General features: G+C 37.9%; 1 pseudogene; it reads right to left on the bottom strand.

Moving 5' to 3' along the window:
* LOC101722106 (retinoid-inducible serine carboxypeptidase pseudogene) overlaps nucleotides 1-26247 on the bottom strand; it is a 185067-nt pseudogene that overhangs the window by 29588 nt on the left and 129232 nt on the right.

Genomic DNA, 26247 nt, shown 5'->3' with positions numbered 1-26247 from the left:
GCTTTGTCTTACCTTCACTTTCTGAGCTATGAATTCATGGATCCAAATACAAAATTTGCTACTCCTAGGTCCTCCTGGATTTGTGCCCTTTGTAAACTTGGCATGACATCTTAGTATGGTTTCTGATTTAGCCACCTTTTCTCTAAGCATTTTGTGTTAGTTCTTGCTGTCTTAATCTCCTTTCCCAAAGAATCTCATCCTTCTTCTGTACCATTAAGTTGGTCTCTGCTGCCCCAGTCAGTGACATAGGAGACTCAGGGAAAGTTGGAGGACAAAACAGACCTAATCAGGGCTGGGGAAATGGTTTTCAGCACATGCATTTTGCATCAACTGCATTTTTGAAAAGTCGGTGAAGAGAAAAATTTTTTTAAAAAGTCAAAAGTTCGGTTTGCATATAAAAAGTTATAGCTATAAAAATCTTAAGGATTATCTTGCCCAGCTCACGTTTTATAGGTGAGAGAACTGAGGCCCCAGAGAGATAAACTGATTTCCTCATTAATGTGATTCCAGGCAGTTCTCTTGACTTCAGTGTATATGCCTAGAAAAACTTTTGTATGCACTAAACATAAAACCACTAACAAGACACTTTCACTTTATTTGTTTTAGAAGAATCTGCCACTATGCATTCAAATACTTTAGTTATTATTTTCCCACGAAATAGAATTTTGGTATTTAAAACACAAAGGCCATTTACGTACCTTGGAGTGATGGGGACAGATGCTTTCCTGTTGGGCTGATTCTACAAGGGACTCAGGAATATCACTGCATCTTTAAGCCCTTCACTGATAAGTCTTTCCTTATAGTCCCAGATTGCTCCATTTACTCTCAGATGTATACCTGAGATTTGACAGAGATCAGTTAGGATCAACATTGGTTACACATCCTTACTCTAGTGCTGTATTAAGACAAACTTGCTTCTGAGCTGCAGCTAAAATTTGAGAACTCTTGGAAAATTAAGCTTTGGTGAAATTGTCCAAATGCAGCCCCAATATCAAGTGCAACTAGTGAAAGTTAAGGTAGAAGACGAGGCTGCTGGAGAATCCTAGAGAAATATCCTATTCCTCTTCCAGGCTTTCCAAAGTAGAGACGCATAAAAGAGGGCCAAATAGAGGCACACACCTATAACCCCAGCTACTTAGGAGACTGAGGCAAGAAGATTGCAAATTTGAGGGTAAGCTGCTGGCCAATTTAGTGAGACCCTGTCTCAAAATAAAACTTTAAAAAGTGTAGGGATATAGTTCAGTGGTAGAGCTCTTGCCTAGCTTGTGTAAGGCCCTGGCTTCGATCCTCAGTACTGCTAAAAATAAAATATAATATAAATGAAAAGTTACAAAATAAAAAGTTGGCCAGATGAGTCCACAGTAATACCTTATTTCTTTTGCTCAGGAGATTTAATGAGATGATGTATGGCATGTAAATGTTAAACAGGTTAACGCAAATGAGTTATTGGAGTAGCAGCAAATGGTTGTAATGGATGGAGCATGGTGTCCCAGGCATCCAGTCCTAGCTACCTTACCTGGTGGCTGGGTGAGCTGGGTCAGTTTTCTATTTTTTGAGTTTATGGTCCCTGATCTATAAAATGAGATGATACTCAGGCTGAACTGCGTACCACCCAAATTCATATGTTGAAGTTCTAACCCATTGTACCTTAGCATGTGCTTGGTATTAGGAGACAGGATCTGAATATATAATTAAGGTAAAATGAGATAATAGGGGTAAGTTCTAACTCGGTATAGTGGTGTCCTTATAAGAAGAGGCGATTAGGACCCAGACACCACATAAGGGAGCTGGCAGAAGATGGCCATCTACAAGCCAAGAAGGGAAGTTTTAGAAGAAATCTGTGCTAACGTTTTTATCTGGGACACTGGGTTTCCAGAGTTGTGAGAAAATAAATTTATTCGGTACTTTGTTATGGAAATATTTTTAAAAATTAAAATCACCTTATAAATATAAAATAATTAATAAATGACATTAGTAGCTATTGCCCCTAATCATTTTGAGACTAAAGATTTTTTGAGATTTATACAATTGGGCAGATTCAAAAAGTCTCTAGCACTTCAGTAATTATTGGGATGTTTCTTAAATTGGGTTCATTTAATAGCAAGATCTGATGGAAGCTGAGCATTTCCTAGGTATGGCCAGGCTATGTTAAATGCACACAGAAAATAAAAGGAAGTTTTTTGTTTTCTGTGTTTATGCTAATAGCTGTCTATCAGTCCAGAAAGGGGATCTAGTTCTCTCCTTGTCCCTCGGAATTCCTTCTTTAGCTGGATCAGCAGCAAATTTCTAAAAAAAAAATTTGAGCCAGGGAATGAAAGTGTGTTTGTTATTTAAGAAAAGAGAATTACCTCAGGTTTTGTAAAAGGCAGAATAGAAGCACTGAATTCTAGATGCATATTTTTATTTGTGTTGAGTAGGAGTGAATTTTTGAGCCTATGCTTTTCAATTCAGTGTTTATTTAATCAAGCCTTTGGAGAACTGGGCACTGCCCTGACAAAACATTGTGGGTGGATTGAATGCACAGAGAGCCAGCCCTTTCTTTGCAGTCGATACAACATAATTTGTGTTAGGCTGTCAGCAGCCAGGCAATCATGTATCAAGCAAGTCTGCAAGGTACAAAAGATATGTAAGGTTAAGTGGCAAGAAAAATTTCTGTACTTTTTTCATTTGGTCTGAGAAGGAGTCTTCTTAAGTCTGTAGCAAAGTAGTCATTTTCTGTTGAAAAGACTTGGAATCCATATTCAAGTTTTCACAGTACACTTTAATTTAGTAACCTCCTCTTCTTCTTTCTCTTCTTCCCCTTTTCCTAAGCCATGCTTTTCCTTTGCACAAGTTTTGTTGAGCTCTGCTTCCATCATGGGAATTGTAATGAGAACCCTGGCAAAGGGATTACCAACTTTGAGGCAAATATGAAAATAATAAATTCTTAAGTTGCTTTTGGATGCCAGTGTGATTTGTAGTTCAGTTTTTAAAAAACCCAAAAGGTTTAAAGTGCTTAGTTTGATACAATGCAAAAATTATATCACATCAGAACAAGTTATCGGTGGAGTGCTTTGATCAATCTAAGATGAAGCAATCAGATAATTTTAACTTTAATCAGATAAATTGTGTTGCTATTTTGGGGGAGGTGAAAGGTAGGTATGAAATTTAGGCTAGGTAATGATGGTAAACACTACCAAAGGAACAATTATTCTGAAGGATTATCAGGGCATTTCATTTCTATCACTTTACAGAAACAATCGTTTCGTTAGGAATTTTATCAGTAATTTGATTTTATAACTATGAATACTTCAGAAAAAATGAGTTAAAAGTGCATTCATAGAAGAAGAAACAGAACTAACATGGCTTATACAATGAGTTTCCAAGTTGTAGGTTAGGCCCAAGTGGAATATGTAGATAATAAGTAAGACTATATGTAGATAAGAGAGAGTAGCTATTGTCAATGCATGGGAGAGAGTTAAGATGGACTTTCCAGGGCCTAGACTGGGGACTTATTGTATCTGAAACCAATATTTCTGTACTTAGAAAATGTCAATCATGATTTCCTTCTTCTCCTTCCTTCAGTATCTCCTCCCATAACATCAGGAAGAACAGTCTGGTAATGTACATTTGTGGCTTTAGATGATGCACTGAACTCTGTAGACTATGTACACAATTCTTGAACCTGTTTCTGATCTTCTGGAGTTTGAAGGGGCTTTAATGATGACCAAGCTTGAAATGATAATTTAGGAAGAGCAAGCTCTGGGTCTGCTTGACAGGGTTTAGGTGTTACAAGATGGAAAGGTCAGTATCAACGATCTCTTTCTCTCTCTCTCTCTCTGTTTCTCTCTCTGTTCTCTCTCTCTCTCTCTCTCTCTCTCTCTCTCTCTCTCTCTCTCTCTCTCTCTCTCTCATGTGTGTTTGTGTGTAATGCTGCAGATGGAACCTAGGGCCTCACACTGAACTACATTCCTATCCCACTAATTCCTTTTTCATCTTTTCTTTTTGTGGTAAGAAAGTTCTGGAGATGGAATCCAGGGCCTCATGCACATTAAGCACATGCTGTACCACTGAGCTACAGCCCTAGTCCAACAGCCCCACTGTTTTTATTTCTTTTGGATTCCTGTTGACAGTGAGGTCCATTTCACTTTTGGTTGTGCACAAAGGGTATTTAGAGTTGAGTTATCTCAGATCAGTCACTACATCAATATAGAGATGCTTTGCTGAAGACTTGCTTGTGTCTTGCTAGTATATTGCCTCTTAACATACCTTCTGGTGAGCAATATGTAAAGATGCAGAGTGTGTCCATTCATTTACAAGTAACTCCAATTAACACTTGGACATAATTTTCCTATAGGAGCCCAGGGGGTTGATGTTGTTAAAGGGGAAACACTGATGAGTTTGAGATCCAATCTAGAAGATCTAGGAGGTAGATAAACAAAAAGAAGTTAATAAGAATGTACTGGAATCTTTCCACCTGAAGATATTCACCATTAACATGCTAGTGTCTCTTTATAGTCTCTTTTGTATGCATATACATTTAGATACATATACCAGCACATGCACAAGTTTACCAAAGTGTGATAATTTTAACTATTTGTCATTTTTAATGGTTGCATAATAGTCCTTTTTAAAGATGTTACCATTATTTATTTAAATACTATTCTATTGTTGGAATATCAGTTGTTTCTGGATTTCTCTTAGGGTAAACCATGTTCTGCACATTTCTATAAATAATTATGTGCTTAAATCCATTCCTACTTACTCAGGATATATTCTTAAGGAATACTGAGAACTTCTGAAATGTATTAGCTACATGTTACCTTTAAAAGTTCATCCATTCAACACATGTTTATTAATTGAGCATTTAGTTTATGCCCAGGACTGTGCTATGAAATGGAGACAAAAAGCAGTAAATGAGTCAACACAAACCATGTCCTTATAGAGACAACCATTAAATATATAAGTACAGTTAGCTGATTTGTCTATGAGTTCTATACACATATATTCAACCAACTGTGGGTCCAAAACATTAGAGAAAAATGTTGAGTAGGACTTGGTGTCACACTCCTATAATCTCAGCACTTAGGATGGTAAGGCAGGAAGATCACTGAGAGTCTGAGACCAGCCTGGGATACACAGTGAGTTCAAGACCAGCTTGGAATACCTAGTGAGAAACTGTCTCAAAAAATAAAATAAAAGTGTTGAGTTTTTACTGAACATGTACAGACTTTTTTCTTGTCATTATTGTTTAAATAATACAGTATAACAACTTTTTATATAGTGTTTACATTACGTTGTTATCTGGAGATGATTTAAAGTCTCCAAGAGGAGGTGTGAATGTTCTATGTAAACACGACACCATTTTCCATAATGGATTTAATCATAATCGGGCCTCCTGCAACTAATCCCTTGGGCTTCTTTGGGAGGACTGCATAGCTGTGTTGAATGTCACAAAAGGGTGTTCACAGGGTACTGGAGCTTCTAGGAGGAGAACCGCAGCAAAGTCTGTCAGTAAGTGTCACTGTGTCCCTGAGTCTTTGTCAATACATTCTAAAATCATTTCACTTGTTTCTCATATTGAAGCAACCAAAAACAAAGACTATGCCTTTGTTTAGACTTTTGACTAGACCTTTGGAACTCTGTACAATCCAAACTTGAGGCAAAATGTAACCTTTTATGATCCCAGTCCCACTGCACACTCAGGCTTATGAGATGCAATGTTTAGAGATTTAAATTTAATAACATGAGCAATTTGGTAAGGAATAGCTTCATCGACTCCAGTGCTAATGCCTAGATCTCTCCACACTGTGCAGGGAACCTGGCCTCCTGCCTGTCAGAATTAGTAACTTGCCCATCTTTGAGAAGACCTTTTTGGGAACTTAATTAATTCACTGTGTTTACTTTCTTCTCTTTTTCTTTTTGTTTTATACTGTTATCAGTTTGTTCAGCTTTTTTTTCCCTAGACAGTAAACAGTCCAATGGAGGATGTGCTATACTCAAATTACTGGAGACAATAAAAGCTCAGTAGACTGTAGACTAATTAGCTGAGCGAATGAATGCTGCCACTGGACTGTTTTTCTGCTACCTGTAGCATTATTAAGACTCTGGATTTATACAGGGAAAGAAAAAAATTGCCACAATTTAGTTTAAAGATTTTAGTTGAAATTATTTTTTATGCTAAAATTTGATAGCCCATCGTTCTATAAAGTAGAATAAGTGCTCAATGAACTGAGGAGAAGAGATTGGTTGAATAGGGAAGGGCTAAAGCAAGAAAGCAGAAACAAAACAGTAACAAGAAGAATTGGTCATTTCAAAGTTACTTTTCCTATAAGGCAGAGATAGATCAATAGGATAGTAAGTGCTAGTTAACATCAAGTTATTTCAGGTTTTTTGTGTATGAGTTGAAGCAGAGGAAACTTCATTACCATGCTATTGAAGCTGGCCTACTTGGAAGATTTGATTGTTCTTTTTCTAATTCTGATGTTTCAGAAGGTCAGGTAATCAGCTTAGTTTTAGGCGGGTGCCGCAAAACTCTAGCATAAGTGACCCTATTTTGATTTTTGGCCAAGTTTGTTAGGCTTAGTTCAAAAGCTTAGCCTGAAATAATGGCCTATTATAATTCTTATTGGACAACATTATTGAACTCAAACTTGCTTACAAAGGCTATTGGTTAGGTTTTCATTGCTGTGACAATATACCTAAGGAAACAAATTTAACAGGATGAAGATTTGTTTTGGCTCCCAATTTCAAAGATTTCAGTCTATGATTGTTGGCCCTATTCCTTTGGGTCTGTGGTAAAGCAGTTCATCATTCTAGAGGATGTGGCAAAGGAAGCTGCCCACTTCAAGACATCCAGGCAGTGGAGAGCAAAAGAGGACGGACTTAGGTCCTGACATCTCCCTCCAAGGACAACCCCCATGGTCTAGCATACTTCAAAAGGCCCAGCTCCTCAAGGTTCTACCAGTTCTCAATAGCAGCACAGCTGGGGACCACACCTTCACACACAGGTATTCGGGAAACATTTCAGAGTCCATTCATAACAAGGAATATTAAGCCTATCTATTTAAAATTTTCTTTCAATTCCTTTTTTCCTTTTAAAGGCTTGCTTTATTGTTTCAGGATAAGAGGAAGTGATTGTCACCACTTTACTGATCTAACAAGTTTGAAAGTTTATCCTTAGGGTTTCACAATGAAGCAGTTTTAGGGTTTTATGTGAGGGAGGCCTCAGGTGCAAAGGAATAACTGCTTTGTCCTGACTTAGGTTGATAGTGGAAAGAAAGAGAACAGGGTGTCCAGAGAGGGGAGCTACCATCCATTTAGGTGTGTTGAGAGAGTTGAGGGAAGTGCTGAGGATGCATCTTTCCTACTCAGTGTTTGAGGGGGCTTTAGGAGCTAGAGGGAGACTCCCTGGTCCAGGAGGCCTCAGGAACAGTGTGGCCAAGCCTCAGTGCATTCTGTAGGCTGCAAGAGGAGGCCTTGACAGTGTAGGGTGGGGCATACTAAGGTGCAAACAGTGAGAGGTTATTTCATGGATTATAACCTGCACGGTCTGCAGGTAGGAATATTTTAGGATAAGCAGTAATCAGGTGGACCAAACACAAGAGGCCAGAGGGCTATGGAGTCCCAAGGACATCTATGCTGCACAGACACAGGCCATGCAAGCTCTTTGCTCAGTTCAACCCCAAGTCCACTATGGGATAGGTTTGCAGATATAGTCAAGATTAAGCAATTATTTCAGATTAGAAAAAAATCAAGTATCTTTTCTCCTCCCTAAGATATCACACAAAATCTCTATTTTCTTTCCATTTGAGTTGTAGTGTGATCAATATCACAACTGTTAGAATACATACATAAAGGGTAATTTATTGGTTTACATATTCTAAAAGGTTATAGAGGAGACAAACACAGTAAAAGAAGTGTACCACTGGAGGCAGGAGCTTAGCTTTTTGTCTTCTCTCTTAATCTCAGCTTTGTTCTCTGTATCTGCTTTCTTCTTTCCCATTACTGATCAACTCCTCCAAATAGAGAACCCAAGGAACTCCACACAGTGTTCCTGATGGTGGCCTGGCATTTGAGGGACATTTTCTTCCAGGAGAAAGGAAGAATAAGAATGTTACAACAAATCCAGGCTGCAATTACAGAATAACATAGATTGGGTGTTTTAAACATTAGATATTTATTTATCACAGTTCTAGAGGGTGGAAAGTCTGAGATGAGGATGTCAGCGTGTGGGTTCTTGTGAGGGCCCTACCTGGTTTGTAGATGGCTGCCTCCATCTTCTTTCTGTGTTCTCATGTGGTAGGAGAGAGAGAGAGAGAGAGAGAGAGAGAGAGAGAGAGAGAGAGAGAGAGAGAGAGAGATTTCTTCTTTCACTTTCTGAATGCATTAATCCCATAATGTATCAACCTCTGTGACCTATTCACCTTCCAAACACATCATTCCCAAATATCATGACGTTATGGATCAACATATAAATCTTGACAGGACACAAACATGCAGCCCATGGTATTGAGTGATGTGGAAAATTCCAATGATGTACAATATGACATCAGCCTTCTGCAGGATGTTTACAACTTCCCCTGACATGCTGGTTTCTTGGGAACAATGGACTATCTAGCAGCTCACTCAGGGGAGTCCATAGTAAATCCCACCAGCCTACAAGATGACCTCAGTGATTCTTTACACATGTGGTCTTCCTCCATGCTGAATTCAGGCCTGTGTGACCAATAGAGCACAGTGCAGCTGACAAGGTATAGCTTCCAAGGTAGTAATTACATGGCACTAAGGCTCCCACATGCTATCTTGGGTCACTTGCTGTGGTTGCAAGGACATTCGAGGAGCCCTGTGAAAATCTCACATGGGAAGGAACTGAGGCCTCTTTCTGACACCCAGAGCTATCTTAGCAGTCATGTAATGGGGCCATATTGAAGCAGGTCTGGTGCCTTTATCACGTTTTTAGCTAATTGCAGTTTTGGCTGATATCAGACTACAATTTTATGAAAGATGTCTCCAAGCCAAATTACCCAACTAAGTTGCTCCCAAATTCCTGACCCAGAAAAAATGTCAGAGATAATAAACATTCATTGTTGTTTTAAGGTACTAAGTTTGGGGGTAATTAATTGTGTGTGGCAAATTAACCTGTGTATATTGCCAAAACAGGTGAGTCAGGGTTAACTTTTCCGGCCTAATGTAGTCATATATAATACTTATTAAGTATGATTCAAATAGAGAGGACATGACTAGAGAAATCTGTATCATTTTCTGTGGTTTCTACAGGTATTAATTCTGTTGAAAGGAAAATGAAAAATAAATACAGAAAACAAAGATCTGTGATATATACTTTTCCTGGTTTGCTAATATCCATGGAGTACTGGGAATGGAAATGTCATAGTGTAACACAGAAGGTGAAAAAACTGAAAATTTATTCAGAATATTGGAATTTTCATCCCAAATCTCAGTTAAGTCATCATTAAGACTTTTCTGCTTCCATCTCCCTCAGTTGATTGGAGATCACATGAGATAATGAATGTGAAAGCTCTCTAAAATTATTAACACCTTGCAATATCATGTGTCATTGTTACAATCACAAGGACAAAGGGTGTGAATATGGGTTAGAATTAGAAACTGGGAGAAAGAGTGGGAAAAAAGAGAAAAATAACTTATTTTTTCTCGCTAAGAAAATAACTTTCCTAATAATAAGAACATTATAAAAAATCAATTTTGAATATTACTATAATGCTGTTTGGGAATTATTTCCGCATGCAAAGAAGGTATCCAATCACAATTCCATGAACCCCATGAATTAGCTGATAGTGAGTCAGTTTCTAATAATTCTGTTTTCGAGCTCTCTCCTCAAATCCCCTAGCAGATCACAGTTGCAGCTAGGTAGAGGTCTCAGTGGCTCTACTCATCCCTGATACCTTTGAAACTGTTGTTTGTGTCAGTCTTCCCACAGAGACTCCACACTTCAGTGGGTATGTTTTATGAGTGAAGGTGTAACTGATGAGTCTTTTTAATTTTATGGTCTGATATAGGATGATAGAATTCTAGGTTCATAGATATTGTTTCATTGTGTACAACACTCACGTTTCTTATGCCCATCTGGTGGAAAAAAGGAAATTTGTTCTCCCTTTTAAGTGTGGTGCTGTTCAGTGTATGTTGTTTAAGATCTTGAGGAGTTGAAGCATAGTTCTCCACCAACATGAAAGATTTGATGCTGTGGGCAATACTTTAATGCAAGTAGGGCTTATTCAAAAGCATTTTATGCTATTGCAGTTTTTTTTTGAAGGGGAAGATATATCTTTATGTCCTTGTTTATTAGCAACACCCATTCTCATATTAAGAAGAACTGTTTAGATACGCAACAGTTGCCTGTCAATTCTTCCTCAAATTTTATGCTATTTAAGTGTGCCAACTGCCTCATTGTCAGGGTGTATCAGAAATTCTGCCTAAGATGTGTACCCATGATTGCATTCTTATCAGGTGGCTTTCCTTTGGGCATGCAAATGACCTCTTACAGATTTTAAGGACCTGAAAATACAAGTTATTTTTCCTGAAACCAGAACCCAAATACCCTCTTGCATCAGACAGGGATTGCCCTGTTTCTCCAAATCCCTCAGAAATTTGCCTCATGTTTACTTTCATATTTAGCATGCGCTTGTTGAGGTGTCATTTCTCTCATGGGAGAACAATTAGGCATTCATCTCATTGCAATAGAGGAGATACACAAAAATAAAAGAGTCACCAAAGAGGTGAGGGAGGAGAAACACAAGGAAAAGAATGTGTCTGTGTTATTCAAAACCATGACAGTCACATAATATTGGTCTTTTATAACACCTCAGGGGGATTAAAAAGGAAGAGGAGGCAGTGCAAAATGAATTTGTGAAAGAAACTTATTATGAAATAATGATCACTATCCCAAGGTGAATCTTCTTTTAATGAGAGACAAACAAATATTTAAAGAAGGAAAAACTTGACTGCTCATTTTTAACAAACCACTAATAAGTCCTTTTTATATGAAAGCATATATATGTGGGTATGATAAATAACATGCTTACCATAGAAAGAGATTTAACAGCATGTTTTTCTAATTATCAGACATAATCAAATCTTTATTTAAATATTATTACTGTAAAAGACACATTGCCATTAATCTCCCTAAAAATACTCCTCTTCCTTCATTTTTACCTTTTTGAAACAATTCTGGAAGTTCTCTTTGGTTGAGTGTCTCTACATGGCTGCCTCAATATCCTGAATCAATTAAAAATATTTTTGGCCACTTCTGTCAAATAAAAACATCATGGTGTGTCCGCACTCACCTCATTCACCAGATCTGGCACCATGTGATTTTTGGGTCTTCCCTAAAGTCAAAATGACCATTTCTGAAAGGTAAATGTTTTGAATTGATTCAGGACTTTGAGTCAGCCACAACAGTACAACTAAAGACACTCACAAGTGACAAGAATGATGAAATAAGTATGTTCAAAGTGAGAGCGAATAATTTGAAGAGGATTAATGGATGGCAATGTCTTTTACTGTAATTAAAAAATTAAATATTCACTGTATTGATCATATCTCATATGTTAAGAACCTGATTTCCCTGAATACTATGTATGTTGCATTACCTTTAATCAAAAATATTTACCTAGTCTTTGCAAGCAGCTTTTGAAAGATCTCAAAAGGATGTTCAGAACGTAAAAACCAATGTGTAGTAATGAATTATATAGAATGGAGAATTATAATAATTAAGGCTGGAAATTATTCAGCACTTGTTTTGTCAGGTGTGGTATATTTATGTATTACCTCATTTAATACAAAAGATATAATTTCATCAGACTCCTAAGGTTTCTATCTGACAGAAAGACAGAGATGATTAAAAAGACTGATGGATAAAATAAGGAAATAAACTGGTGAAATGACAGCGATCTGTGAGATAGAGTAGATTACAGGGTTACAGAAGGCTGTTACAGGGAGATGATTTTGGGAGAGTGACCATGAGGAGATCAGCACAAATGAGACTGTGCTGCACAAATGATTATGCAGCCTGATTTTCTCCAGGCAGTGGAGTCTTTCATTGAAATCAGCAATACTGTGTATGATTTTGTTGGATGGATAATATTCTATTTTATAGTTGTATCATGACTTCTTATTTATTTATTTATTTATTTAGTACCAGGGATCGAACACAGGACCTTGCACTTGTGAGGCAGGTGGCAGCACCACTGAGCTAAATCCCTGGCTGAAAGACTTCTTATTTTTAAACAATTATTCCATTTTCTCACTACTATAAACAAGGCTACGGGAAACAATATTGTCCGCACTTACTGATTGTTTCCCTCCAATACACCCCTGGAAGAGGGGTTTTGTAGGCATTTCACACTTTGTGTCTGTGTGACTTGTGGTAGCAGTGGACTCAAACCAAGGTTCTCCCCTCGAGGAACCTTTCTTGGAGTCCATTGGGAACCCCTCCACGAGGACTTTTTTTAAATGATTAAACATTTGTCAACCTAGAAATTGAGAATTTCACAAATACTCTCTTTGGGCTCATTATCTACCTCATCAACTAGAAAGAAAATAAATTTCCTGGTTCTTTTTTTTGTGTTCTTGCTTTACTGTCATCACCATTTACCAGGTGCTGGAGGCTGGGAACCTCACTGAATCCTCCACTCCTGTTTACCAGTCACATCCCATCAACCATTTCACTTGCCCATTCATCCTCCTCTTTTTGAAATGCATCCTTCTTTTCCAGCTCCTCTACTACTGACTTATTGTAGGTTCCCTTCATCATTCATTTATTCTACATTTAATTTATCTTGGAGTCTAACAACATCGTTGACCTCCCCAATGCTTCTGAATGATTGTTGGAATAGATTATGTACAGAAAAATCCAACTTAAGTCCTTTGGTTGTTTCCCATGGCCCCTGACCCTAAGCATCATTGCAAACTTGAACCTGGTGTTCTGGTTGTCTACCATCTGGGCTCTGGCTTCCTCTTTCTCTCAGAGCTTGCCTTTCTATCTTAAATCACTCCCTAAAGTCAAACCCTGCAGCATTTTCAGTCCCCAGAAGGTGGGTCTTGCTTTTGTCTTTTCTGCTTTTGCTCTGCCTGGTTGAGCCACCTTGTCACCTCCTTGCCACCTTGCCACTATGCACCACCTTGGTGGGCCTCCTCAGTCTTTGGCACCCCCTCCTTCATGCCATCTGGGCACCTGGTGCACACTGCCATCAGAGTAATAGGAGAGAGATTTCCTTTCCTGGAGGTAAGACAACAAATCTTAGTCTGAGCAGTAGATGGAAGAAATAAAGTAGAATTCTTCTAATGAATTTCTTAGGTGGAGAAAACACAAGTGCCTGAAGCAGGAGGTGGCTGTGTGATAACATGTGCAAAGCTCTTGAATCCATGTCTGGCTCACCATAGGCACCCAGAACATGTTAATATTGCTGTTGTTCATTCAAGAGGATTTCTGGTCTAATGGATATTGTAGTAAGGACAGAACACTTTCACAATGTGCTAATAAGTTAGTATAACAAAGATGTAGAATAAGGGAGGGCTATTTCTATCACAAATGTGATCAAAAAACCTTCTGAGCTTTAATATGGAAAATGTCTTTAGTTGTTTGAGTTAATGGAGGAATAATAATCATCCCTATTGTAACAACAACAATAGTAAGCTTATTAGGTATTCAATGATTTGTCTGTATCAGACTTTATCAGGTTGAGTGCTTGCTATGCATTTTTTTCATTTAATTTTCACAAAATCCTCTTAAAGTAAGCATTTTTATCCTTCTATGACAGACAGAAATCTCTGAAACATAGGAAGGTCAGTTTTCTTGTCCAAACTGCTGCTGTTGGCAAATTGTGGGGTCATGGCTTGAGCAAGGTGTAAGTCACTGTGATTTCACCAAGATCTGCATGTTCCTGCCTGTGACCTTTGATTTCTCTGTTAGAACTTCAGCCTCAGCTTACATGTGAAGAAGTCCTTCTCTTTGAAGATGGCTGTAAGATAACCTCAACTTACAAACCCTCCTAGTCACAGAGAATTAGTAATAATAATCACCTCCAGGGTGATCATCCAGGTGTATTTTGGAAAATGCTTTTGAAAGTTACAGGGACAAATACATTTTTCTGAATTTGAATTCAAAGTTCAGAAATTTAAAGGCCACTGTGGCCTTTAAAATTCCTTTGTAGTTGGACTTCTGCATCTGCTTCTGAGTGGACATGTGTAGGGAATAGGAGGGGGAGGAGGAAGAGGGAGAGACAGACAGACAGAGAGACAGAGAGAAGGAGGGAAGGAGAGAGAGATTTTTTCAGCTTCTGTATACAGTGGGTATTGATTGAGCAAAGTTAAAGAAAGGAGAGAAACTTCTATTTGAGAGATGTTATTCAGTGGCATAAAATCCTCCTAACTCTTAATAATGTATCTATGCATTAAATTTTATTTCCAAAATACTATAGGATAGGAAATAGTCTAAACTGAATAAAAAGAAAAAAAAATCTCACATATTACAATTCAAATTTGTATTATTCCTTATATTCATTAGCTTTTTATTCTTATTAACTGACTGGGTAATTTATAATGCAGCTCTTATAATTTGCATACTTCTTTTAGAAGAAATGCTTGGGAAATACATCTGTGCTTCATTGTGTAATTATCATTGGAAAGCCAAGTTTCCTGGATAAACTGCTCTCAGATACATGTTTAGTTTTTAGAGATGTGGAATCCTGTCTCTCCTCCAATTTCACTAGAATATTTCCACTCTAGGTTACCATAGAAAGGCATAACTGGCCAGAGAGAATATATGTTTCTAAAGGACATTTTTTTGTCCTTGAAAGTCAAAATAATGTCATTTGACTTAGAAAACTTAGATCTCTTTATTTACTGAAGAATCCCTAGATAATTTGAGATCAATATTTAATAGAGTAGGGAGCAGTAGCATGGAGGAGTTGGTGGGAACAGATGCATGAACAACTATCTACTTTAGCAAAGTGAGTAAATGCTCTTGAAAATGTTTGGATGAAGTTCTGAACATTTATTTTTATTATTTAGCATTATTACAAACATCATTACAAATAATGCTGCTGTAAACATTCTTCACATGCCTTTTCTTGCATATTTTGTCAGCAATATATCTAGAAAGAATCACATGATCTGCTTGATACCTACTGCAGTCTTCTGTTTTCTGAGGTATTAATTTTGAGTTGTTTAAGAACACTGACACCGATACCAAGAGGAAGTCAGAATTAGGAATCTGGACCTCAGAGGTTAGGGCATTGTTAATACATAATGAAGAAGTGATAAGAATGCCTGAGATTCTTAGGTAAAGGATGCAGAATAAAAAAAAATAGAAGCCAGAATATATAAAGCTCAGGTGAAAGTGAACTGATGGTTCTATGATAAGGAATACTTACTGTTCTTCCAAGAGTCCTTTTACCTCAGTGAGTACATATTACTTTATGTTTGCATACCCTTATCACTTTTTTAATCCTAATCTTGCAAACTAAGTTGATCTCCATGTGTACATATATATACATATATATACATACACATATATATTCAACTACTCAAAACCAAATAACAGATATTTAAATATTTTGCAAATATATATTTATTTCCATTCATGTGTGTGTGTATAAAGTAGGAGCATCCTGATCCTGTGGCCTTTGCTAATGATTACTTAGTGATAGAATGATGATGATGATTGTTTAATACAAATGGTACTTTAGCTAAATGAAGCCATTCTGTCTTCCTACAAAGGCCAAATTCTGATCTCTTTTTGCCTATCACACACCCTTGCTGATAGCTCATGTATCTTAAACTATCATCGGTTTGACATTCTAGCACTGCTACATGCCATTAACATTCTGTCCCGTGGCACTCTCAGAGAGTCTTCACTGCCCTGTGAATTGACCCAGCAATTATGCCAAATGCTCTAGGAATGCTCTAGGAATGCTCTAGTATATTATAAGCACATCAGTGAGCATGTTGATGTGATAACAATGACATTACTCTTTCTCACATTCAGTAGTTTCCAGAAATTTACTCACAAGGGAGTGCTTCCTTTATGAAAGCAAAGGCTGAGACTGGGAATTGGAGGGATTGGATCCTAGGGGGATAATGGTCTTTGTTTTGGTCTTAGATTCTGCCAAATCCTTCTGAAATAATGTTAGAATTCACTAAAATACTTCCACCTATTGAATGTAGATTAAATTATTAACATCGGTCAATTCCTTTTCTGAGGATAACGCTTTTTTTCCCCCTTAAATTCTTTTATTGGTACATTTTAGGTATACAATACATTTACATTTATCATTAGGTGCTTGTACCTGTACATGATGTATCTCGGTTTTCATTTTTTCCCCATTACCTGTGCACCACTTACCCCCTCCACCCTTCCCTATTTACATAGACTTCTTCTCCATTTTTTTTCTTTTCTCATAATTTTTCCTTTCCCTTCTTTCCTTTCTCCATCCCCTCCAACCAGCCCTACCCCTTTGGACCTTTTCCTATTTCAAAGTATTGATTATTCATTATTAATCCTTTTAATTAGGATAAGGCTTCTTGCTGGAAATTTTGGGTGAGGGATTGTGGAATTAAAGCATAATAATGCAGAAATAAAGAGAAGTACGGTCAAACCCCTGTTTCTACTTTCCATTCCCAGGAACCACCATTAAAATGATATTCCCAGCACCTGCAAATTGAGTCTCATCTCTGCTCTAATGACATCAATAGCATTGAAGCACTGTCAAAAGTTGAGTTTGATTGTGTCCATGAGCCTGAGTGTGTATTAGGAGTTTGGAAAAGAAGAGGTAAGATCCAAAAGAAATAACGAAGTTGCAAGAGATAGATAAATTTTTCAGAAGTCTTTAGTCTTTATGTACAGTTTTAAAGTATAATTAGGACTATTGTTTTCTTTATTCTTTATACTACTTGTGGCCCCTTCCCATAACATACTTATTCTTGTCACTTGTGAAATCATTTTATCTTTCCTAATATTAAACACTTTCATGGATCCAACAAGTATCACTGAATTCTGTTTTTGGCTTTGATAATGTTATCTAGGGCAATACTGTATCTCTCTGGACTGTAGTTTTTTTCTTCTGTAAAACAAAGAGTGAAAAAAATGAGAGACAGAAAAATTCTTACTATCTTCTTTTATATAATCATTCATGAAACATTTAAAGAGTGGGCAGAGTTATATGAATAAAATAAAGTTCAGCCCACCAAAAATTTCATAGTAAAATAGGAAAGAAGAGACTCATGAGCAATGAACTTTCACATAGTATGGAAAATTTTGTAGTAGACTTACAACAATATGCTAGAGGGTCAACATTCAGGAACAAGTTCTCCTCAGGTAGACATTTATAAGGGTTCTCTCAAAAGAGAAATCAGTTTGATCTGGTCAAACTTGAACAATGAATGCAGTTTGAACTGGTGATATCTTGAGGAAGCAAAAAGAAAGGAATAAGTAAAGGTTTGTGCATGTTTAAAGGATTATAGCATTTAGATTTTATTAGCTAGAATATATAGATGACAAATTGTGGCAATAGATGTTATGCAGAAGTATATGACAGGAGATTGTTAAAGACACGAAAGGCTTGCTAAAGCACTTGAGACAGTGGAAAATAAGATAATATTTTCCCTTTCCAAGTCTGAGAACAATATGACAAGCACAGATAATATAAACCAAGATAATTTCTTAGGAACAAGAAGAAATTCTTGGTTGGTTGATCTAATGAAAAATAAGTAAGGAATTGGTATCACATTGTCTATCTGCAGCACACTGTGGCATCCTAGAATAAGCATCCTTATTCAAGTGTTTACCTCATCTGTCAAGGTTTACCTTGGTGAATTGTGTTTGGATTGGCTCTTGAACTATCCTGGCATTGCTTCATCTTTCCAGACAGCTGCTCTTTTGAAGCATCATTGAAAGAGATACTGCTCTACTTATCTAGACAAGCATACTCTTGTCAATCAAAATATAAATAGCACCCAATCCACCTGCATGTCCAGAAGCCAGAGGAGAGACAGGACTGTTTTCCCACTGAAGATCTGCCAAGTTTAGAATGATGAGTTTCTTTGTGAACCTTCTGGAATTGTAGCCAGAAACCCCAGCATGAAAACCTCTGCTATTGCTGTTGGTCTTTTATTTGCGTCCTTTATTGTTCTAATAAGAAGTCCTTCAAGGATTTTCCAAGACTACAAAATTATTATACTACAGTATTTTACCTGCTTCGGGGACAACTGAATATGTTTTTCTACTGCCTCGTTTTCTCTCTAGGTAGTAACATTAGCTTTTTTTGCCTTTCCCCAAGTACTTTACACCCATAAAATCTTGGTTTGCATAATTCAAATCATTAAATCCCTTTCTCTAACGATCTACAACAATGAAGTCTTCTTGGGGTGTGAGGGATGATCCCTGAGGACAATCAATGGATGATGCTTATTCACAGGGTCTGAATTAGAGCTGTCCTGCATGCCAAGGGAGGATTGATGCCCGTTCATGCAAAGTTTAAATAGGGTTTTTGGTGGTCCAGTCACATTTCTTAGGATGCTCCAGAGGTTGGAAGTATGACTCTTTCTGTGTTTCATCCTCTGAATCTCTTTTCAGAGTCACTGGCTTGCAAACAGAAAGATTTGGCAAAGCCAGGGACACAGAGCATCACCGAGACCAAAGAGATCCTGGTTTGTATTTGTTTCCCTGTCAGATGTTGCTGGGAGATCCATTCCTTTCACACCACTTCCAAGTATGCAAACTCCAGTACTGTAATTTGGTTGGGCAAAGAAATCACTGGCAAATAGCAAACTGTGGGCTAATAGCTAAAGCCGGAGATGACTCTGTTTAGAGACCCAGCACAGCCTATTGTCAGCTGGGTGAGGAGTCTCTGCAAACCCTGAGAAGCCAGACCTGCAGCAAGGGGGGCAGAGAGTCCAGGAAAACCACAGAAGACAGAGGATTTGTTTCCACCGCTAACAGTTATTTGTCCTTTGGAAAGAACAGACAGGCTTTCATAGGAAACAATGATAAGATTAGACATTCAGAAACACTAGTGCTTTAAAAAATGGCAGAGAAAAAAAAATGACAGACTGTGTGGCAGCATCTGCCCTTAGAATTTCACAGACCTTCTTCATCTTTTTTTTTGGAAAGAAGAAAAGATGCCATAATAATTTAAATGTGTCATTCCTTGGCTCTATCTCACAGAAATGAGATGAAGTAGGAGTTAGATGTTGATAATGTCAGTTCTTATGACACATTGCTGTCACTGCCTAACCAATTCTGCAGACATTTTTTCATGTTCCTTTTCATGTATAAGTGTCTTATATTCAAGTGCCATGTCCTTACACTTGTATGCGTGTAAGTGTGTATATATATTCATATAGATTAGAAGTATCTGAATTCTGCTGAATGTATACACACAGAAAAAACATTCATTCCTATATGTCAGAGAAATTCCTCAGCTGTTACCAATTTATTCATTCTATCAGTTAATGTTTAGTAAATGCTTACTAGATGTCCATTACTGTGGTAGGTCTCAGGCACTTGAACACCCCGGGTTCTGCAACCAATCTTCTATAGATACTGAGGAGGGTGCCACGATATTAAATACACACTGCGATACTGGGACTAAGTGTTAAGGAGGAAAATAAAGCAGAACAAAGGGTTAGAGTGTTGCAATTTAAATACAATGGTCAGGGAAGACCTGAACGGTCAAGATCCATTTGTGCATAGACTTTAGGTAAGTAAGACAGTAAGTTGTTTCCAGAAAGAGCATTCTCGGAGGAGGAAAGCACAGGTACAAAGACTTTGAGTCTGGTGGATAGCTGGCATATTCAAGCAAGAGCCAGTAGGTCTGCTTGGCTGAAGTGACAAGACAAGACAGTTGCATCTTCAGATGCTATCAGAAGGCTCCTCTGGCAGTGGTGAGCCAATTCTGGGACATGGTGTAGAACTTTGTAGGTTTTCATAGCTAGACTTTGGCTTTTGTGCTAAGGGATGGGACCCTATGGAGGACAAGGCCTAATTTGTTTTAAAAGGTCATTCAGGCTGCAGGGTGCAAAGGCAGAATAAGAAGGTCAAATTACAAGAATCTAGCTGAGGGATGCTGGAGACATGGTAGAAACACTGAATATGGGAAGATAAGGTTGGATTCTGGAGGTATTTTGAATATGGATCCATGAATATCGGAGTAGAAAAGGCTGAGGATAATTCTAATCCAGGAAAATGAGTGCCTTGATCCTCAAGGGGGAATCTGGCCATGGCATCCATTACATCAATTTCCACACCTTCCCATGAGATACAGTTACAATTGGTATTCCCACTTTGCAGACAGGAAAACTGAAGTTTAAGGAGATTGAGCAGTTTTATTCAAATTTCTGCCGTTGCAAGTGATCCAGGTCACAAATAGGTATTCTGCTGCCATGTTTTGCCAATGGTCTTTCCTCAGTCACAAAACCCACTGTTTACCTCCTGCCCCAGGAGTCTACATGGCTAAGCCAGGACCAGATTCCACCTGCCGTGTTAAAGTGCCTGTTCTTAAAGTGAGCCAAGGTGACTAAAGGCCATGCTCTCATGTTGTGGATATTTGGCCATGAACATGGCACAGGCTGACATACATCTGCAGGTGTGATGGGACATGTGCGTGGTCTTCTCTTCAGTTACTTCTTCCCTCCATTTCTCATTTTTTTCTTCTTTTCCTCCCTTAGCCAGTTTGTAATAAGTGCATTTTGTGCCTAGCAAAGTGCTAAATGCTTTTAATGCAACCTCCTATTTCCTTATTTTAAAAAAGCATAAATTTTAAAAAGCTAATAATGTGAGAACTTGAGTATAAAGACATGGAAGAAGAGAAAGGTTTGAGATGAAGGAGATTCCTTTTTGAATATGTTCTTTTGGAGATGCCTGAGGAACATTTTGGTTGAAAGACACCAGGTTCCAGCTTAGAAAAGTCTAAAGATTCCAAATATTATAAATTCTTTTCCCAAGCCTCTGACTTGTAACTGAGTATCTGAGTTACTCAGTTTTCTTCTTAACCTTATCAACCCTGTTGTTTGTACATGCACATGAAAATGATGGGAGAGTTGTGCAAGCAAGACAGAGCTAAAAGAGGCAAACCTTCATTTTGCCTCTCACTATCCTTTTTTCAGTGGCGTTTTTGTTCTTCAGATGTGGGATGAAAATTATGGCAGATTCCAGAGACTTTTCTGTTTATTCATAGAAAGTGCACATATTTATGGTGATTTGGAGTTACAAGAAAACTTTCTATTTCAAATATTTAATATCCAGGGAAAGATATTATTGATAAAGTCTGACTTGGTTGAACATCAAAACATTAACTGTTCCCCAGTGCAGATGTGGGTCATCTTGGAGGCAGGAGAAGAGGGGCAGGCAGGAATGTCCCATCTCACTAGCTCCAGTTTCCTGTTACAGGAGAAGGGAGAAGGAAAGAGATGGGATAATTCTTATTTTTTTGGGTGACTTCACACCCAGGCCTGGCAGATGTCTGGTTCTTTTTGTGAAGGATATTTTGGGCTCTTTGTCACTTCCAAGTTGGAATCTCTCACTTGAAATTACTATGAAAAAAGATGAGTATTTTGCGTTGCCAGTTGTGGCCCCTTGTGGCCCCATCTGTGGCCTAGTCCAGAGACACTGGCAGGAACCCTCCCTGGGACTCTACCCAGACTCCTGGAATCATCTCTTTGCCCCTTCAGACAGCTCTACTGGCCAGAACAGGACCTGGGTACTCACTGTCTTTCCCTCTGCCTGCATGGCCCACACTTGGCCTGGCATGGGCCTGTGCATCATGATGCCTCAGTCACAATGGAAGTGCTTTCCTTATGCACAGCCCCATTCAGCTTCTTCAGATAAGAACAGGGTGCAAGTTCCTACATTTAGAAATTGCATAGAATATAAGGCAAGCTCTCTAAAGTTAAGGGAGAAGCTGTGTTCTCATGGGGAATTCTTTTCCTCTCCTTTTGTGCTCTTATTTGATAAAAGAATGATAGGCAGCCACCTTCCTTCCACTGTATTTCTTCCCTGTTCCTCACAGTCATGGGTAAAAATACTTTGAGATGGGAAATCACAAGTGACATTGGTGGGTCGCTTATGCATCAAGCTTGAGGGAGGTTATAAAGCCTCTAGAGGAAGAACAGTTGTGATATTCCAAATGAAGGGGCCCTGAAAGTAGGGAGTGATAGAGCACATGTCAGGATGTTCTCTGTCATGTATCAGTTTACCTCAAATAACCTTGGATGCGGATTTAGTGGCACTGGTTTCCTGCCTTTTTATATGCTATGATATTCCTTAGGTTGTGAAGTATCCATGCACCAAAGGAGTAGCCAGCTGTGAGGAAAAAGTTGTAGGGTTGGGTTGAGGTCATGACTCTTAACAGGTTCTTTTCATGCCTGTAACTCTTGCTCTCTCATAGAAATAGAAGTAAGTCATTTTGTGGGTGGGAGAATCAGTCCAATTATATAAAAAATGTTTATATGATTCCAAGAATTTCAGCTTGTAAGTCAGACATTTCACACCCCACATGAAATTGGCGAGAAGCCTAGAATTCGCCATTTTCACTTTAGGTACTAAAATTCTCACATGGATTTGCTTAAAGAGTATCCAGGGTATTAAAATGTCCTATGGGTATAAGACTTATTTGCATATGATTCATTGGCATGATTATTCACTTACCACATGAATTATGAGTTTTTTTTTTATTTTGAAACTCCAGAAATCACATATTCATTTATTTCTGAGATCAGGTAGCACTGACATTCTCATAAAGATGTGACCTGTTGGCATACTTTCATATCTTACATTTTCTTCATAGGAATAAAATATAGTGTTTTCCTTTAGTGCACTAGATGCACTAGGATCTTGTTAAGTGGTTAACTCAGTGGAATAAAAACATCTTAGAAGGCTTAATCCTCTCCAATTGGATATGCTAATTTAATATATTAGCATGCTCCAATAGAATGTTGTAAATTTCAGAAGCTATGAAGAAAGATTGTAGTTGGTTCCCCAACATCTAGTATGTATGTATGCAATTCAGAGATTCATGTTCATGTAGGCAATAGCCTTTGTAAAAATATAGCCAATTGTGATTATATGAAATGTGGATTCTGCATTTGTGAATTTTCCTACTCATTAAAATTTATTTGTAACTCCAAAGGCAATGTTCTCTGCACTGGGTAAGCATTTATTGACATGTGCAGAGTGATTAAAAAAATTTGAGTCATTCAAGATGTAGATTTCCAGCTGAGGTCAAAGAAGATGATACTGCTTTTTTGTTTCAGTTCTCATCCTGTAGACAAGTATCCTTTTCACAGTAGTTAGTGCCTTGTTTTGTTGCATTCAGGTGATTTTTGTTTTATTTTGCTGTTTAAAGCAGCCTCCAAATGTAGTACTTCAGTGTTACCTAGTGTTTCCAAGAACAAGGAAATGCTAGTGTGCCTAATGGAGAAAATATTCATGTTAGAAGAAGTTTCCATTCAGGACTGAGTTAGAGTTGGCTGTGACTTCAATGTTAATGAATCTGAAAAACATATTAAATAATGTGTCTTAAACACACATAAAACAAGGTATGTATTGATTGGTTGATGATAAAAGTGTGTGACTAAAGGCTTGTGAGAATATAAGCCTATATTTTTCTTAGGATCAATGACTCAGTATTCACTAGTTCAGTGTTTATGTGACTTTATATAACATAAATATTGCCAATAACAATAATGCGGAGTCACATTCTATTTCATGCTCTTATCCTCTCTGCCCACTTGCAAGGTTATTGAATACTCACTTTTCTAAGAACCTGGGTATGTGTTTTAGTCACTTTTCTTTTGTTGCTGGGACAAAATACCAGACACCTGTAACTTAAAGGAGGAGAGGTTTATTTTGGCTTACCTTTTGTCCTGGACTGGTAGACCGGCTCAAGGCAGGATTGCATGGCGCAAGGACATGACTGAGGAATAACTCCTGTCACGGCAGTCTAGAAGCAGAGAGAGTCAAAGGAGGCACTGTGAAGGGAGATGTACCTTCAGGGTCATGCCCACAGGGACCTGCCTCTTCTGATCAGGTCCCACTTCCTAACCTCAAGTCAGCAATAATGCCCTTCTTATTGAATTACCTTTCAAAGGACCCACCTATGATGGCATAAGGCTTTGGGTGAGGGGACATCTAGACAGAAACCACAACAGTATGTTATTGATAGATCTGAAGCAAAAATGTGTTGAGATCTTTGTTTTTAAATGATCACTCTTGCTGCAGATGAGGGTAGATGGGGGGAAGTAAGGAGTCCCTGAAGTAGACTCTCACACTGTCCCCACACAAGGTGACAGTGTCCCTGCATAGGATGATGGTGGCAAGGCAAACTGGTCAGAGAGATAAGCAGCAGGTATACTGTGAACTGTGGAACAAGGAACTCTGCTGCCACTTGTCACACTTACTGAGACTGGATGGCATCAGGTGCTGGAGACTAACCAGATGCTTAGCTAAGTGAGTCCTGACATAGCAGAGTGTGACAAAATGTCATGTTTTCCTGCTCCTATTTTGGGGACAAGTGTGAGGCTCAAAAGGGAAAATCACATGAGCAGCTTTAAAGCTCAGTTTCCACACATGCATGTGATTTCCCTCCAGAGGTGCTTTTTTTGAGTATATGGTTACTTTTTTTTTGAGAATATTCTTTGAAAAAAACACACATAGCTATACTAATGCACAGTTTTTCATATTTACCACACCATACAGACACAGATAACAGAATACAGGTTTAGAAAATTTAATGGCTATTATGAATTATTATGTGAAGGAAAATGATAACACTGATATTTATATCTTACTTCATGTCATAGCACCTTTGTATATTACTCTCTGATGAACTCATAGGATATAAATCACATTGTTCTGGTTTTTGAAGATTGTTCTTCATGATGATAAAAAAATTTTAAAAAGCACTTAATATTCTGAAAAGTGCTTTCCTATTGGTTTGATGAAAGCATGAAAATAATTCATTTCTTAAAAATTTGAACATTAATAGAGCTATAGTGTTTGGTATCCTATTGATACTATTTGTTTTATCCTCTGTTCTTTAGGCTGAATAAATATGTATTCAGTGGATTCAATTTGGCCAAATACGCCTTTCCCTTTTGAGTAACAAAATATCTAAACAGGAGTCTTTATTAACATAGAATCTATAGTTGACCATTAGATGAGTGAGCTTACAAAGTGGGAACATTGCTCAAGATCTGAGGTTTCCTAATTCACTTTCTTTTATCACTTTATTAAACACTCAGTTAAAGAAACTTTTGAACTCACAAGTTTTGGTATCTACAAAGATGAATGAACATAGTCTGGTAAGTGAAATGGTCAAGTAAACTAAATAAACATAGTAAGCTCTCAAAAGAGTTTTCATAAGCTCTCATGAGAGCACAGAGAAAAATACATTAGGAAAGTTTTCCATAAAAAGGGTGATTGAAGTCTTGAAGTAACTGCTGGGATTGGCCAGGCAGATGAAACAACACATGCCAAAGTAGACAGATATCAAACACACAATGTATTTGCAGAATTGCAAGAATTTGGAACTCTATCATAAATTAGGAGGATGTGTGAAAAATCTCACAACAAAAGTCTCTATGAGAACCCAGAAGGAAGCTCCCCCGCCGCCATCCCAAGCTCCTAGGACAGAGAAGATGAGCCACATGGAAGCCAGAAGCACACCCTCCCCACCCCGGAAATGAGAAGATATATAAACAAGCCTCAAAAACAGGCTTCTGGATCACCTACAGAAACTCCAAAGGGAAACAAGATGGAACAATCTGATAGTCAACCAACTGGACTCTCTGAACTGGCAACAAAAGAGGATCTGGGAAAAATGAAATCAGAAATAATTACTCAGATAACAGCAAAGATTGTGCTCATGGTGCAAGACATGATTAATAAATCTAGAGAGGACACAGATCAAAAAAGAGAGGAGCTCAGGAACATGATGGAATCCCAACATAGGAAACAAATGGAATCCATAAAACAGATACAAACAGATCTCCAGGAGATTAAAAATGCCATCAAAAGTCTGTGCAGCAGAATGAACCAGTGTGAGGATAGAATTTCACATATAGAAGATAAGATTGAAATTAGTGAGGAGGAAAAGAAAAATTGCTTTAAAATTGTAAAGGAACACGAGAAATTAATCCAGCAGCTGCTAGACAATGGAAAGAAGAGTAACATAAGACTGACTGGAGTCAATGAAGAAACAGGAGAGAGTGCAGATGACATTAAAAAAAGCTTCA

The sequence above is a fragment of the Heterocephalus glaber genome, unplaced genomic scaffold, assembly GCF_053883595.1.
Source record: "Heterocephalus glaber isolate CG9 unplaced genomic scaffold, H.glaber_assembly_v1.0 deba00001720, whole genome shotgun sequence".
Lineage (NCBI taxonomy): Eukaryota > Metazoa > Chordata > Mammalia > Rodentia > Bathyergidae > Heterocephalus > Heterocephalus glaber.
This window is presented reverse-complemented; position numbering and strand designations above follow the sequence as displayed.